Source organism: Channa argus, chromosome 5, assembly GCF_033026475.1.
Source record: "Channa argus isolate prfri chromosome 5, Channa argus male v1.0, whole genome shotgun sequence".
Taxonomy (NCBI): Eukaryota; Metazoa; Chordata; class Actinopteri; order Anabantiformes; family Channidae; genus Channa; species Channa argus.
The window spans coordinates 2,647,566-2,665,281 of NC_090201.1; the positions used below are offsets into that span (position 1 = coordinate 2,647,566).

Consider the following 17,716-nt stretch of genomic DNA (forward strand, 5'->3'; position numbering starts at 1 on the left):
TCGTATTCATTGTCGGACTTTTGCTTCCCTCTTTCTTAAAGCAATACTCCTCAACTCATTCTCGTTTTACTCCTTTCATCCTGCCATCATGTTGAATTTTTCCTGTTATCTTTGTAGCTCCATACATCCATCAATCTATTCACCCCATTTTCTTTTCCTGTATGCCTCATTAGCACATCTGGGTCTTACTTTGTGTTCCTCCTCCAACCCTCCACACTTTTATCCCTCCTCTTTCTTCTCTGCTCCACCTAGATGTCTCTTTGTCCAATGAGAGAACTCCGTGGTCGCCAGGGCTCCTTAGCAACAGCCCCACAAGCGGAAAGAGGGATGGCCATGGTGGGGGGGCATACAGTATGATGGAGAGGAGTACGAAGGAAAGAAGATGAGGAGGAGGTGAATGCAGAGACCAACCCCAGCGGGAGTGAGAGGCTGGAGTTGTGTTTACCATTATCATAGTCTTGCATCTGAGCGGTGTGTGTGTGTGAATGCAACAAAAGCTGAAATCACAGAACAAAAAAGATCCTACTGTCTGTATATATATATATAAATAACCTAGAGGGCATAATTTCACAAATCTGACCACCAGCTGTATTGTCCTGGTCTACAATGTCCCGGACTGGACTTAAGGGAACAGGATGCAGCCACCACAGGCATATCTCAGTCTCTTTGTCCAAAAAAGACAATCATTTACAATAAAAATGTTCTACTTAGTATTCCGATTATTAAAAAACTGCCTAATAGCATAATCAGCGTTGGGTGTGAAAAACAAGGAGACTGTCTTATAACATCCCGAGTGACTTACTGAGAGAATCCATGAATAAACATGACCCTGATACGATGCTGATTGGGACAGACTCAAAGGAGGCTTGGGGTGAATTATAAATATGTCAGTTTAAAGACCATCATAAGCGATGCTAACCTAAGCCTGTAGCTCAGAAAGATCTCTGACGGCGGGTAACCATTGTAAGTCCATTTGGAAAGGAGCCTCTGGCATAAAATGTTGCCATAGCAAATTGTAGCACTTTCTGTTTTTTTTTTTTATCCCCACTTAGTTATACCAAGGTTCTTCTCCTTACTTCTTAATTAGGGTTATCTGGTTTCTGTACAAAGACAGTTGACTTTAATGCTCCAGAAGCATAAAAGAGCTCTGTTACTCATTTAAAGTAATATTTTGTCATTTAATGTCTTGGTGAGCCAGGGCATTTTCAAACCTGTATTTTGATTGTTTGGTGCACAAAAGTGAGCCAGTTTTCCCTTTAGTTCAGTTTGCTATCACAAAAAATTGCTTCATTGGCTCCATGGTTGTATGAATCTAGGGCATGAATAAGAAAATAAACACAGGAAGAAGATCCAGTTCTCTACCAGTAAATATTTCTGATATCCACATAAGATAGAACAACTGCATCAATCACTTTTGCTTATAACTGTGATAATCATCTGGGCAAAGATCATCTATAAAAAACACTGCTTCAGATGTTGTAAAGAAGGCATTTGGCTAAAACATGGTGCTTTGGGCCGGATCATGTTCTCACCACAGTCCATCTGATCAAGACCCCATGCACTGCAATTACACAGAGATCCAAAGGGTCCTGGTCATGTTGTTTTGGTCTCGACACAAATGTGTCTGCTGTGTTCAGACCTGCCCAAACAAACCTCACAAAGTGGAAAACCAACCAGAAATCTAATGACCATAAGGTCGGAGGTTTGCACCCAGGTCTTTCCAACCACATGTCGAAGTGTCTCTGGGCAAGATACTGAACCCCTTAACAGCCCATCCCGATCCCTAGCTGTGCAGTGCTGGTCCCAAGTTTGGTATAAATTGGGGAGAGTTGCGTCTGGAACAGCATCCGTTGTAAAAACTGTCTTACTCCATAAATAAAAAACACATAAAAAGAACTCCATAAATTTCCACTGCTATGCTGATGATACCCAGATACATCTATCTATGGAACCAGATGAAAAAAAATCAGTTAATTAGGCTTCAAGTCCACAAGACATAAAGGCCTGGATGTCGCACAATTTTTTACTTCTAAACAAAACTCATAGTCATAGTATTTGGGCCCAAAAATCTCGGAGATATGATGTCCAACCATATCGTTACTTTGGATGGCATAAGTCTGGCCTCCAGTACTACTGCACGGAACCTTGGAGTTTTTGACCAGGATTTGTCCTTTACCTCACATATAAAACAAATCTTCAGAACAGCCTTCTTCCACCTACGGAACATTTCCAAAATTAGGAGCATCCTGTCTAATAGTGATGCTGAAAAACTGGTCCATGCATTTGTTACTTCTAGATCTAGATCTTGGGTGACTGTGGCGCAGGAAGGTAGAGCGGTTGTCCACCAATCTCACAGTTGTTGGTTCAATCCCCGGCTCTTCTGGTCACATGTCGAAGTGTCCTTGAGCAAGACACTGAACCCAAACTTAGTTGCTCCCGGTGAGTGTCGGCCAGCTGCATAGGTGTCCCTCATCGGTGTGTGTGTGTGTGTGTGTGTGTGTGTGATTGTGAGTGTGAATGGGTGAATAAGAAGCAGTGTAAAGCACTTTGAGTGCCAATAGGTAGAAAAGCGCTATATAAGTGCAGACCATTTACCATTTAGATTGGACTGCTGTAATTCCCTACTTTCAGGATGTCCCACTAACTCCCTAAAGAGCCTGCAATTAATCCAAAATGCTGCAGCAAGAGTGCTGACTGGAATTAGTAAGAGAGATCATATTTCACCTTCACTAGCTTCTCTCCATTGGCTTCCCATTAAATCTAGAATAGAATTTAAAACCCTGCTTCTGACATATAAAGATAGAAAAACAAAGGTAGAATGGGAGCCAGAGCCTTTAGCTATCAAGCTCCCCCCCGTGGAACCAGCTCCCAGTTCTGAGTCGGGAAGCAGACACCCTCTCTAATTTTAAGTCCAGGCTTAAAACCTTCTTCTTTCATAAAGCATATAGTTTATTATAGCAATGTTGCTATAGGCTTAGACTGCTGGGGGACCCAATTCACTGAGCTCCTTTCCTCGTCTTCTCCCTCTCTCCTCTCCTCTCACCCCATATTTGTCACCACTGTATGACAATGACTTTGTGTGTTTTCTCTGGTAGTTGTCTTTCTCCCTCTCTGTCCCTTTCTGCAGGTGTCCCCGGGCTTTGGAGCTGTGTGTTTTCCAGTGTGCAGCTACTGGTCCTACCAAACCTGCCCTATGTTTTGTTGTTCTTTTCTTTTTCTCTCTTCACTTTCCACTCACCCCAACTGATCAAGGGAGATGGCCGTCCACCCTGAGCCTGGTTCTGCTGGAGGTTTCTTCCATTAAAGGGAGTTTTCCCTCTCCACTGTTGCCTAAGGTTTGCTCCAGGGAGAATTGTTGGGTTCTCTCTATACATCTTTATAGTCTTGACTTTATTTTGTAAAGTGCCTTGAGATGACTTTGTTGTGAATTGGCGCTATATAAATAAAGTTACATTGAATTGAATTGTATAGCTTTTACTCATAAAAAAAAAAAAAAAACGGAAAAATCTGGAACAATTCAGATAAATGTATAATGTCTCTCAACATATAATTTTAAATACTAAATAATTTACATACGAAAAGTCAGATGGAAGGGGATCAAAGGGGAGAGCAGATATCTATCAGCAGGTTGACCACTAATTGCAGCATTGACAGTTTGATCCCTTAATCTCTCCTCCTGTCTACATGTTGAAGTGTCCTTGGGCAAGACGTAGAAATTGAGCTGCTCTCAGTGAGAGAGGTCAGTAATTGTAAAGTGGTTTGTCACTAGTCAATCTTAATTTTAATTCCTTCATGAACCTTAGTGTTTCATAACAGACAGACAGAAGAAACCTATCAACCCTACATCTAGAACAAAATTTCCCTTATTTATTTTCCCTAAATATCTCCTAAACAAATAATTTCAGAATTACACTCCAGTACAGTCCAAATAAAAATGTGATATACATACAAGGAGATTAAAAAAGATGCATGTGTGAGCCCACAGATTTTACCCAGGGAACCTATTCTGAGAATTTTAAAGTAGTTAAAACTGTAAATGATACTGAAACAGTCCCTTAAGTTGGACCCTTTGTGTGTCCATCTGACAAGCACAGTGTGTTTTTGGTTAGCCTCACAAATAAAGCATGTTTCAGAGTTAATGTTAGAATAAGGATTAAGATTAGGTTGGGGTTAAAGTTATGATGGTTAAGGTTAAGGTAGGAGAGGAACTACATGACTACGGAAAAAAAGCTTTGTGTGTCACTGCTGTTGTGTGAGCATAGCTAACAGGCCTAATTTGCCAGCATGGGTCCATCTGCCTTGAGGTTACCACGGTGATTAAAGTCATTCTGCCATTGGCTGCTCTGTTCTGCTGCACCCTCACACTAATACAGCACACACACACACACACACACACACACACACACACAGACAGTTGTCCTTTCCAATTTCTTTGTCATAATTATTCTATTACCAAATTTCATCTTCTCTGTTCCTTTTTTTTAATCATCCTTTTGCACATACAATCTGTAAAATGACATTAAGTTCATTATAGAGAGAGAGAGAGAGAGAGAGAAAGAGAGATTGAGTGTGTGTGTGTGTGTGTGTGTGTGTGTGTGTGTGTGTGTGTGTGTGTGTGTCTGGCTACAAATCAGGACACAGGGAACAGAAACCTGCTTGTACTCCATCTCCTCCTCTATTCTTTTATTATGTAGGATGATATTACATCGCTCTTCATATAGAAACACAGCTAGTCTGAGTTCCCTCTCCTATTTGTTTCCACACTATCTAGGATCATTAACAGATTTTGTCCGTTTTATTAAACACCTCATCTGTCTTCACTAGTCATGTCCTCTTTATCCCGTTTTGGGGGTTGAAGTAGAATGATAATACAGTGAATGTCATTCTGTAGTGAAGAACCACATGTCCTCTTTGTTTCAGCCACTCTCAGTCAATCGCGGCTTCTGCACTCGACACAACAGCACAGTGTGAAGATGTGTGTTTGTGAACACTGCGAGAAAAGCCCACCCCTTTCCCCCTGGGACCATGGTGTTAAAATGACTGACATGTCAGTGTTCGGGTGTGTGTGTGTAGTGATTACCGCACTCACTCACTACTTAAAGGTGTAATAATGTCTGTCTCTGTATGTCTGTGTGTGTGTGTGTGTGTGTGTGTGTGTGTGTGTGTGTGTGTGTGTGTGTGTGTGTGTGTGTGTGTGTGTACAGAGTGAAGGGGATTAGGCAGGATGATGTGTGTGTACATGTGTATACACATTTTTGAAAGAGGTTTTTTTCATTTGCTGAGTCTGTTAGAGTGTGTGTGCTTAGAAGATACAGCAGTGGTGTAAAGTGCTGGTGAATCGTTTGGTGGTACTGACAAATCTAATTAGCACTACACTTTGGAGATATCTATCAGGTACACAACATGCATCCAGATGGCATTTTATAGACAAAACACACATAAGGTTTTGTTAAATAAAATATTATCTATATCCATATGTCATATCTTGGTAACTGAGCAAATTGAAGTGAGAGGATGAAACATAACCAGGTCCAGCAGCAGCGTTGGTCACAAATTAAAGGAACAATTTTACGAGTGAGTGGAGCAATGGCCAATGGCAAGCTGAGCCCCAAGTCCTAACCAATCCAGAGACTCATTGAGTGGAAAAAGACATAGCATGTTCAGACTGAGGAAGTCAGCATCCAGTTTACTGCCGTGGATTTTTGACACATTTAAAATAAATGGCTACATTTTACTGTAATTTACTGTGTGGGAGTGATTAACAGTGGTGACCTTTAAGTCCCCTTATTGTTGTGTGTTTCAATCTTTGGTTGAAAGCTGTCGCTGTCCTGCTGCCAGTCTACTGCCAGCCACAGAGATCTGTTAGTATGTCTTTATGGTCATAGTGACTATCGGTGCTGATGCTAATTACCTAGTTCTGTCAGCATAACCTAAAATGTTCTAAGCGGATAGCTAAGATTGTCCCCGTGGTTCTGCCTCTGATCACGGTTGTTAAAGAAGCACGTCTCTTTTCAAATAATGAATTAAGAAAGAAGTTCTTGTTCATGGAGTTTGTCATTTACAAGAAACCCCCGTCTACACCGTTGCTTGAATAATTGATAACACAGTCAACCATATACTAATATACTGTAAACACATTCATGTTTATTTGGTCCCACAAGTGCTGCATGTGCTTGTAGGAAGAAACAAAGCTGTGCTCCTATTCATGAAGTGTTTAAGGTGCCATTATCCTGTTGCTATGGAGACAATACCTATGTTCAGATATGAAAGAAAGGGCTGTTTTTTATTGTACTTTTTACTAGGAGGTGTCCAGTTTTGGGAGGCCCAATATGGATCCGATTTTTTATTTTTTTGCCAATTATTCAGATTTTTATTGCTGTTATGTGAAGGAACGAATAATTAAGAGAAAACGAATGATTTTTTTGGTGTCCACTGTAGCCAACCATGCCACTGGTTCCCACCCTTTAGCTACAATCTTGGGTGTGTTAATATCACATCTGTTGTCTTTTTATGTTGGATATGATTGATATGGAGTCTAGAAAAACAAAAACCGTTCGTACCACATACCATTGACCTGACAGGACACACAACACCAAAAACATAGTGAAACAGACTTTTATCCCTGTACTGCACATGAAGCCCACATGCACACAGATGGAAGACTGGGCAGTAATGTAGATTAAATACCTGGTTTATGGGAACATCATCTGTATTCCCACCTAAAACCAAGCAAGTCTCATCTTTGCATCTCCCACTCATCTATATCTACCACTATTCTCTTTTTTAATTTGTTTTCAGATGTGCTTTATATCCATGTGGAAATTGATAAACAGATTTGTCACCTTTCATGAAACAGCCAGCCCAGTGCAAAATGTGTTACAATGACAAAAACACTAACAAAGTGATCATGCAATCACACAAATATTATTTCTCACATTTCTTGCGTTTATTACGCTTGTGTGGTTTTCTCCTGGTTAGTAAACTGTCAGTTTTTAAAAAAAATTTTATCGTGACATAACAAGCTGTATTTTGATCACAGGGGGAAAAAGCTTGTGCGGTTATTCCCACTCGAAATACTAATTACTTGCACTGAAAATCTGAAAACACCCAGTGCTATCTGACTACAATCACAACCCTTTAAGCCAACAGATTAACTGGCCATGGCAGAAGAGGTGTCTTCTAGCTATTACATAAATTATGATGCTTCAAGCAGCATTGAGGGAGGTGAAGAAAAAACCGGCAGACTGGAGAATGATAAAGAAATCTGGTGCCCATTCTGTTTTCCAGAATTTCTGTTAACTTCCTCAAATTGCTTGCTTGTCCAAATTTCAGTTTATCATCCAAAGATAAGCATCTAGTATTGGTGAGCCAGTACTGCTTCTGCACCCATTTGACCAGACTATGACTGTCTCCTGCATTCAGTGACATGTAGTCCAGGGAAAAGTCTGATACGTGCGGTTGTTGAGAAATCAAATTAAGGCTGCACATCTTCTCCTCACATCTGACCCTATGTTTCCACAGAAAATGTAATAATGTCTCTAAATGACATCGGTAATGACTATTGATGTCAAAGTGATCTACACAACAACCTTAAATCTAATTCACACATCTGTTTCTCTGTTTCCCAACATGATTGGCATCACATGCGTGGTCTTAAAGCAATGTAACACGGGCAGATCATAGAGTGACAATTTGCTCTGATCTTTTCCCTTTTGGCAATGATGATGGGGGATGAGAAAGAGGAGAGAGAGAGAGCGAGAGAGAGAGAGAGAGAGGGGGATGGTTAGTATGAGACCTCTCGACCAAATATTTGCAGTGAAAGGCCTGTCGTTGTCCATTAGGGTGTCTCTGTCTCTTTCTGTTTTCTGGGTGCATTAACCTCTTCTTCACAATGATCCTGAACAAAAGCAGGACTGTATTTGTGTTTGTATGTATATGTGTTTGTGTGTGTGTGTGCTCTGGTACTCTAGTACTGTCCACCCTTCCGACATCCAACACTTAACCACATCACAACACAGACACACACCTGCACATGCAACAAAAAAGGTGCCACACACACACAAAATAATCATCAGTGAGAGCAGTTGGATAAATGAATGTAATTGCTCAGTGTTCAAATCCTCCTACATGACAGACATACAATGTCACCAGAGCCGGTAAGGACTCACACACACACACACACACACACACACACACACACACACACACACAGACAAGCAGTCTGTAAAATATGATTATACTCAGGCTACAAGGGGGACGACCAGCTACAGTGGAAAAGAACATTATTATATTTTTTTTGCTTTACAATCAATTGAAGCAAACTCATGGATCTCAGGGTTGGACCTAAGAAAAAGTCAAAGGTCAAAGAAATGGTGTTACTGTTTGACACAATGCTTGTGTTCATTGCACTGAAAGTGACACAGTTTCCTCCATACATTTTTCGACACTCCGCAGGTAAACAAGTAAACTGTGTGTAAACTTCTTATGCTACATGCACAGACACAACACTGAATTATAATACATATATGGAAGACACAGGAGCTTTTCTGGTGATAGAAACTTTGTTCCTGTATTTAGGCGTCTCACTGGTTTCTATTGGATGTCAGGAGCAGGAAAATGAGAAGCCAAGCCAACATTTTTCCAATTTTATGCCAAATTAGATTCTACTTGTTAAAGCCGCTGCGTAACGGTCATATGTGATATAAACTTAATAACATTCAAGGTAGGTAATTAAGACGAACAACAGGGCAACACTTTAAACATGTTGCCAGTCACAGAGCTGTTATATATACAGACACACAGAGACAGATAATCACTCACTCTCTAATTCATACCTACAGGAAACTGTGAGTCAATAATTAACCAAACTGTTTTTGGACGGACAAAGAAAAGCCTCTGCCAGTTTGTGTATATGAACCTGTAAGTGTCAATCAGGTGTAGAGAGAGTGTGTGTCTATGTCTGAATAAAAAAAACACACGATTCCCCAGCGAATCCATTCAGGACATGTCCACTGAGACTTTCCAGACCACATAAATCACATGACAACTGGAGCCAGGCTACAATCATTCATGAATGGTACAATTCAATAAATCTAAAAGCTCCGACACACAGCAGACACGGGTGAAACTCCAGTCTTCAATTGCTTCTATGAGTTTTGCAGTGTTGCAGCTTAAGAAATAATCCCTATCAAAGCGAGGTAACTAGTTAACTAGTCAGTAGGTACCTAGTTTTTTAGCAGAGCGAATTTTTGCTGGGCACATTAGTTGTTGCTGTGCCTATCGAGTGTGAGAGAATGAGACAGTAAACAGCTGTTGATTACTGAACAAATTACTAAATATGATCCAAACTGAACAGCAATGTCAATTCATGGTATTCAGTACAGAATGTAAAGTTGATGCCGTGCTGCTTTAACTGCTGGGAGGCACAATCTTGTAATTGATGCAAACCCTTTACCCGTGTCTGCTACAGTGGTTAGACATCCCCCCCCCCCACCTCCCCTTTGCCTTTCTGAGTGTGTTCTGTTTTTCTGGCAGTACAGTAGGTCAGTGCTGCCTTTGCTATCTTTGCAACTATACTCAGTTAGTTAGTATCTTTTCCAAATACCTTTGTTTACTATTGCGATTTCATTTGTCCAGGAAGGGCCTCTTCTGGCTTCATCCTATCTCTTCACATTCTCCATCAAATTGGATCAAAATAAACTTTTGAGCCAAACAATAGATGTGCATCTGATCTATTCTTACCACTGACATGGGTAAAGTAACAGCATAGAAAAAGAGATGATGCTCACATCCTCCAACAATTAACATGGTGTGAGTTTACATCACGTTAGCACTTGTATAAGAATTTCTACAGTAGGTACCAGATCATTTGCTATGATCAATCAATGTGCCACTGTGATGAGACCTCTGTATATTTACAGTACCTCCAGTATGCAGCCAATTCATACGTCATCCTGTATCTGTGTGATGTAAGAACTCAGACTAAATCTGCTGGAGATGTTGTACATCCAAGTGAAAATAAAGCACATATCTAAACACAGTTTTATACGTAGACATTGACGAAATAAATCAAAAAACTAACAAAACTTAAAACACAAAACTACAGAAACGGGTGATTTTACGAGAAACTGTGGCCAGTGAGGTAACATGCACACAGGACATAATCAGACAGAACAATTAGTGTGTTTGTGTGGGCAACCTAGCAAAATAGTCAGATGTAAGCGCGCTGCAGTTCTCTTTATTTTAAACAAACGAAATGTTTATGAAATCGACATAAAGACACATAGATCCAAAAAGGGACTTAAAGCCAATGATGTACAAACATTTTGCAATCCACACCAATATTAACACGTGTAAAGCACAATTCATGCAGGGTAACAAATCAATGAATTAATCTACTTTTCATAACTGTATTCGCTCACATACAGACCGGGGGTTTGTACCACACTCAATTACAATGTTTAATACATTTTGTAGTAAAGATGTGGACAAAGGCACAAGGCCAGTGAGCTTGTGAGGGACTGAACCCTATAATAGAGTATTCTGTTTGATACATGTGGACAGTACATGGTTGAAAGTAGCAGACTTTCAACAAAAGGTCCAATTGTCAGGCCCAATTTTATTTATTTACATATAGCAGTTTTTTTTTATTAACATTAGTATTTATGAAACACTTAATTAAAATTAAGTATGTCATAACTTAATTTGAATGGTTTGTAAATAAAGGTTTCTACAGGGAATTTGGAACTTATTTCCAAATGAAAAGGTGTATGAACTCGATTTCTGCACAGAAAATCAAACACCGCTGTACATAAATGCTGTCCAATCAGTACCTCAGTCAGTGCAGCTCTTGCGTCCAGGTGTACGGCTGAGCTGGGTGTCTGTGTAGTGTCTCCATCTCAGTTAATCCTTCAGCATCCAGGAGAAGCAAAGAGAAACAGCAAACACTGTCAGTCAAATCCACCAAAGAGACACAAAGACAACATAGGTTACTGTGAAAGAAAACGGAAACACTACAGTGTATCCATCTCTTTTAATCAATTTCCTTCTACCTCACTCTCTTTCCCTTTCTCTCTCCGTCTCTGTTCTTTCACTGAGTACACTCTCCCTCGTACACACTCTGACTCTCCATCTGTCACCACCCCCTTTCTTTCAACCCTCCCACCTCATACATTATTAATGAGCCTCAGACACACACACACACACACACACACACACGCCATGCACTGTATGCAGCTGTCCCACTCACACATACAAGTCAAATACTATGTAAATCACAGCAGAATCCAGCGTTATGTCTTCATGTTACATGAAATTTATGGTGAGCTAAAACAGGACTGAAACTCCTTAATAACAAAGTCGTTACCAAAGTACATCAAAACATTCATTTCATTTGAGGAGATATTTTAGACATTTCATCAAAACAGAATGCTGACAGGAGCTACAGCTACTGTCTGCTTTGCAGTTGTAGCTAATTGTGTGCACTGCTGTTTGAAATCACACTTCTAAAGAGTAGGTTGGACATTTCTCATCTGTAAATTTAGGCAAGACATAATCATCCTCCAGCATATTTGGTCACTTGTGATACTGGAATTGAAAGAGTCCATCCATCGTTCATCTTCCACTTATGCAGCGTTGGCCTGTAGTGGCAGAAGGTTCAGCACAAGAGTTCGGATATTACTCTCACGTGAATAGTTTTCTGGCTGGTCCAGCTGGATGCGGAGGTGTCCCCCGGCAAGATGAGATCTCAGCAGCATATTCTGGATCTACCCTGAGGCCTCCTACCATTTGAACATGAAAACCTCGACTGGAAGGTGCCCAGGAAACAACCCAATGGGATGAGTGAACCACCTACACTGGTTTCTTTTGACACAAAGGAGAGTAGAGAGAAGGCCTCTTTCCTGGTCTCTACAATGGTCCCGTACCACGTCCACGATACGGCAACACTGCACATATCAGTTTGATGAAGCCAACAGGGTCAAATCAATTCCGAAGTCCCCAGTTCAGACTCCCTCCTTGCTTGTCCATGAAAATTACAAACATGATCAAAAACTAGGGTCTTGATGTGAATACAAACAGGACCTCTGACGGACACAGTGTCCACACATATGTAGTAAGGACGGGCGAACTCCCAGTGACCCCTTCTGTAGCTGTGCAAGGGTAAAGAATTATTTCACGGTTCCACAGGAAAGAAGCCACATTTTACTACGGTCAAAGCTAAAATGTCACAATGATTTTAAAATAAAAGGCGATCGAACTTTGATATACGCTTTGAACAATGTATACACTTAAACCAAGTCGAGTTGAAAGTCATTTGTGATTTTATCGACTCAGGTCTCTAGTCATCAAATTTAAAGTAGTTTACCAAATTAAAGTCTGACTCGAGTTCAAGTCATGTGACTATGACCCACCTGGGCTCTTTTTTTTGGAAAACTTAAATTTAAAGCAATGTTGTGTAGCTGTAGCCTACTCTGCTACACTGAAGTAAAAGCATTGTAACAGCATTACTGTTTTTAAGCTTTCTTGAACTTGTTAAATCTATCTCTAAGAAAAAAAACTGGCCAAAGATTAACAGCTTTTTCTATTGTGTTTTTAAAAAGGTTCTCGTTTTTAACCAAACAGAAGCATTCAAGATGCAAAAATGTGCATTAATCTCACACTCTGCTTACATGTAACCCATAAAGGCTCAAACACACACGCACGCCGGCCATACATGAGCACATTTACGCACACAGGTCACAGAGACAGGGATGATCATGCATGAATGGAGAACATGTGCGTGCACCACACACACACACACACACACACACACACACACACACACACACACACACACACACAGGATTTTCAATGCATGCGGTACAGACGAGGACCCCGCCACCCACCCCATCCCCTTTAGCTGGAGGCTATCTGAGTTTTCTCATGGACAAGACAGGGGGGAAAGGAAGGTCAGTCAGAAAAGCGTGTGGGTGGGTAGAAGCAAAAACCAGCAAATATACATAAGCGGCAAAAATAGTAAATATTACTCTTTTTAAAAACCCATGACATGCTGAGTAAAAGAACACTTAGGCATGTTGGTGAATACTCACATGCTGTGTGACCCAGACATTTCAAATTAGTTACCAGCCCATTCAAGCTAAGTTTGAAAAGCAACAGAAATACTACCAGCATTTCCCAAAGGGTCAAAGTGGTTCTTTAAATGAACTTAACTAGCCATTGTAACACTGCCTTGATGGGCACAAAGGTCATCCTTGCCATAAAACATAAAGGTGAACGCAAAAATGAATCCACATTAGTTGTAGCGCTAACGATTAATGTGTAGTGTCCATTTTACAAACAGGTATTGTCAGTTTTTCCAAATGATACTGTTTATGTCAGTTTATGAAACTTCGTCCACATCAACATCCATCATGTAACTCTGATCCAAGCTTGTGTAATAAATAGCTCGATGAACCAAACAAATAGATATGCATAACATCAGCCAAAGTCTTTTATTTGTGGTGATTACGTTCCAAGTTTAATGGTTATAGTGCTCAAAGCCCCTCCAGGATTTCACAATGTTGTGCAACAAAGGTCGCAAATTCAACAAATCCTATGATTTCTGCATAACCTTGTAATTTGTTTCAATCACTGCAGCAAGGGGGCCTGGTGGCTCAGTGGGTACAGCCTCGCACTGGGATGCAGAAGGCCCCGGGATGGAATCCCACCCCAGCCACCAAGGGTGCTGGTCCCGAAAAATGGGCGACCCAGGCTTCAGTGGCGACCCCTGAAGCGACAAGCCGAAAGCCGCTGATTGACTGCAACATTTGACCTACTGTCCCTGAATATCACAGAGCAGCTGACGAGAGCATGTAATGCTCTGTGGTGTTGTGTGTATAGAGCCTATTGTTATACCTGATAGAAATACCTGAATCCTGGGATACTGTAATTCGCAGGAGTAAGGGACATGCTAGAGATCTGCAAAGTTACTGCTAAAGACAGTATAAGGCAATTCCATAATGTTCTGTGCAAAGGCAGGGGGAAAATGAGGACTAAGCAGAGTGACTAACAGAGGCTGTTGCATCCAGATTAGGTCAAATGCTGAAAGAATCAAGTTGCATTAGATCAAATAAGCGGTTTAGTGTAGTATTAATAACAAAGTGACAGAAGCACACTCACCTGTCTGTATGACAAACTGTGTGTGTTCTTGCATGTGTCTTTTTCACTCACTACACATTATACCTGTCCGAAGCCTGCTGGAAATCTTTCCCATTTCCACCTTACATCACATAAAATCAGAGGCTGAGAAAGGGAGGAGCAATTCTAGGAATTATGCGACATTTTAAAATGCTTGTTATTATTATGAATAACTGAAGTGTGTTAAACGGAGGGAAGAGAACGATAGAACAGGACAGCATGAAGTCTAGAAGCAGAGAAGGTCACTGGCAGGAGGAGAGTTGAGCCTTGCGGGCATTTTAAGGAACCCCCTCCCCTGCAGAGCTTAAGCTGACCCAAGGCCTGGTGAGGCAGATTTTCTCTTTTTTATGTTTATCAATGTGTTGGGGTGTTGTGGGCTGGTGTGTGTGTCTAAGCTTAACCTTCTCACCCTGGGCAGCCTTTAGCTACTTTCTCACTTTAGCCACTCCCCCACACAATCAATATCCCACCCAAACGCACCCTCCACCCGCAGACGCTAGCTGTGACATGCAAATGACCTTCGCATATAATTAAAAGATGTCAGGACAACAACCAGACAGGCTCCTCTGCTTTTTCTTAAGATTTGCGCCAAGACATTCAGACAAAGACACGCACACGCATGCACACGCACAGAAACAAAAGCAAGGACAACATCAACTCGTGTCCAGATGGACTCCAGTCAGTTGACCTCTGCTTAGATCTTCCACAGACAAGCAAACAGACAAACATACAAGCCCCAGTCACATCTCAAAATGAATCTGTAGCCTCAGAACTAAAGCTTTTAGCTTCATATATAGAGTCTAAAGGACAAGCTATGGCCTCAAACCCTTAATATTTAATGCTGTGTGCACTTAAATGACCAAAACTAATTAATGGAAAACCATTTGTGTACCAATTAGCTATTGCTTGTCATTGCTAGGCATATTAGGCCATTGCAGATGATTGCCAGGAATTGGTTTTGATCTGCTGGCATAAGATATTGATTTGTGAGTTTCATGGAAGTAATATAAGCTATAAAACGAAATAATTTTGACTTCCAGAAATATAGTGTGTCAGATGCCACATAAATGTTCTGCACTTATACAGCACTTTTCTACCTATTGGCACTCAAAGCACTTTACACTGCTTCTTATTCGCTCATTCACACACACACACACTCATACTGCTTTGCAGCAGGCCAACGCTCACCAGCAGCAACTAAGTTGGGGTTCAGTGTCTTGCTCAAGGACACTTCAACGTGTGACCGGAGGAGCCGGGGATTGAACCACCAACTTCGAGGTTGGTGGACAACCGCTCAACCTTCCTGCACAACAGTCGCCCATAGAATGAACATTTACTTTGAGTTAACATAAGCACTGGAACAGACCGGTAACTAATAATGAAGGTAGTGGATCAGTGATTGGGGTATTCCTACAATTAGGAGAATGCATGAACAAATGTTTGGTGGGAAAAAAATGTGTTTACACAGAAAAGGGTCAAAAGAGCTTTTGAAAGAATCCAGAAACATAAGGGACAGGGGACAAGCAAAATGAGGACAGCTTCATGCCATAAAAAAGTGGACTCGTAATGAATGCCACAGGGGGCAGTGGGTTAATTAACCCTACACCCCCACAGAAAGCATACAGCCATGTCCTGTGGTTATTGAACCGGTGTGGGGGGCACATTTGACCCTGGGCACTGAGAGATGTAGTTATCTAGTGAAACTGCAAGAAAATGCAGACACAGTAACTATCGTGTAGCATGTCGCTAGATTATATAAAATTCATGTGCATATAACGTGTGTGTCTGTGTGTGTGTGTGTGTGTGTGTCATCTACCTGCATACAATAAACTTAGAAGATATACTTAATTTTCCTAAAATTAAAAAACATTCCAGTGCTTCCCTTTCTTTATGTCAGGACATCTGTGTTTCTCCAGGGCTGATCCCTGCCAAGCAGATACAGTATGTGGGGTCCATCAATGCGGCTTTGTGTAGAGGATAGAGGAATGTGGAGTGTAGACAAACAACAACAGACTGCAACTGTTGTACAGTGCTCCTCTCTTTCCCATTCAAATAAGATACAACAACATCCCACTGTGGCACTGAGGACAAGACCTGCAAGACCCCTCCTAGTGGTTTCTACATCGGACCACACGTTGCAGTGCATCCTGAAGATTGTTTTACAGTAAGAGAAATATACCTATATTAAAGCTGAAATGTACATTTTAGATCAACTGCAGGATATTTTGGGCAAGAGATGCTGATAGTTGCCAAATAACATCCGTGCAAATACTGTAGGTACTTAAGTAGTGGACAGAGAAAAAAAAACACTTTTTTTAGTAACTATATGTGTAACAAGAACATCCTGTTTCCACATAGCAGTATTTTAATATGATCCACCCTTTAACCCCCAGCTGTTTTCAGACACAAACACAAAACACACGTTTTAAATGAGAGAAGCAAAGAGGACATGTAGGTCTGTAGGTGAGAGTATTCAACCCCTTAGTTACTACATCCAAACATGCCTAAGTGAAATCCATCATTGTGGGTTACAAAGCTGTTTATAAGGCTCCGGGCTCCACAGATCCACAGTGAGAAACATCATCTATAAATCAAAAAGGACAGTGCACCTTCCCATAAGTGACTGACTTCCAAGAACAGTCGCAAATAACCAAAGGAAACATACAAACAACTGCAGCCTCTCTCACGTCAATTAAAGGTTACTGTTTAGGACCCCACTGTCTGAAAGACAGCTGGTAGAAAAGGAATCATGGTAGAGTGGTGAGGTGAAAACCATTGCTAACCAAGAAGAACGTTAAGGCTCATCTGAATTCTGCCACAATAAACCTAGATGAACTGCTTGGACGACAGGGGTCCTGTTACCCCCGGTAAACCAAACACTCAGCCTGACGATGGTAGTTGATGGGGATGTTTTGCTGCATCAGGACGGCGACTCTATTACTGAGGGAAACATAAATTCTGCTTTCTACCGGAGGATCTTAAAGCAGAAGGTCAACTCATCAGTCAGTGAGTTGATGCAGAAAGAAAATCATATCAAGCAATAGAGTAAGTGAAGCTCAAAATGACTAAGATATAAAATGAAAGTTCTGCAGTGGCTTAGTCAAAGTTTTAATTTGTTTTCCAGATACACAAGGGTTAGAGTTTTCCCAGTAAAGAGGCCTGTCTGAAGATAATTCGCTGTGTAGCTGGACCCAATGCAGCAGGAAAAACATCTATTCGATTGTTTTAAGACATTTGTTGTCTTTGTTGATTTGTGGTTTTCAGGGCACTGAGTATTTGTTATTAAATTATTATGCACGGTAACCATGTAGATCGCATGTTCAGAAGGTGAAGATACATCATCACATTTTTGTTATAATATAAAAAGGTCCAAATTAAACAAGAGAAGTTTGTCCACCCTAGCTGTTATTCGATGAGACGCTTGGTACATCCTGGACAGGTCGCCCGCCCATCTCAGGGTGTCATGAGTACAAAGCAAAGATCTGTAAATCTACATTTTATTTTTCTGTTTTTGATTTGTATTGGAATTTTTTTTTTTAAG

At 40.9% G+C, this 17,716-nt stretch overlaps 1 protein-coding gene across 35 annotated transcripts in view; it reads right to left on the minus strand.

Annotated features, from left to right (window-relative positions):
* nfasca (neurofascin homolog (chicken) a) overlaps positions 1-17,716 on the minus strand; it is a 117,595-nt gene that overhangs the window by 72,642 nt on the left and 27,237 nt on the right. For 30 of the 35 annotated variants that reach the window (XR_010914387.1, XR_010914388.1, XM_067503791.1 and 27 more), the window contains exon 2: positions 10,833-10,908. The exons of 2 other annotated variants lie outside the window; for them this stretch is intronic. The gene's annotated coding sequence lies outside the window, so the exon portion shown is untranslated. Of the gene's footprint in view, positions 1-10,832; positions 10,945-11,051; positions 11,125-17,716 lie in introns of those variants that run through there. 3 more of the 35 variants (XM_067503780.1, XM_067503785.1, XM_067503781.1) reach the window with 3 other exon arrangements.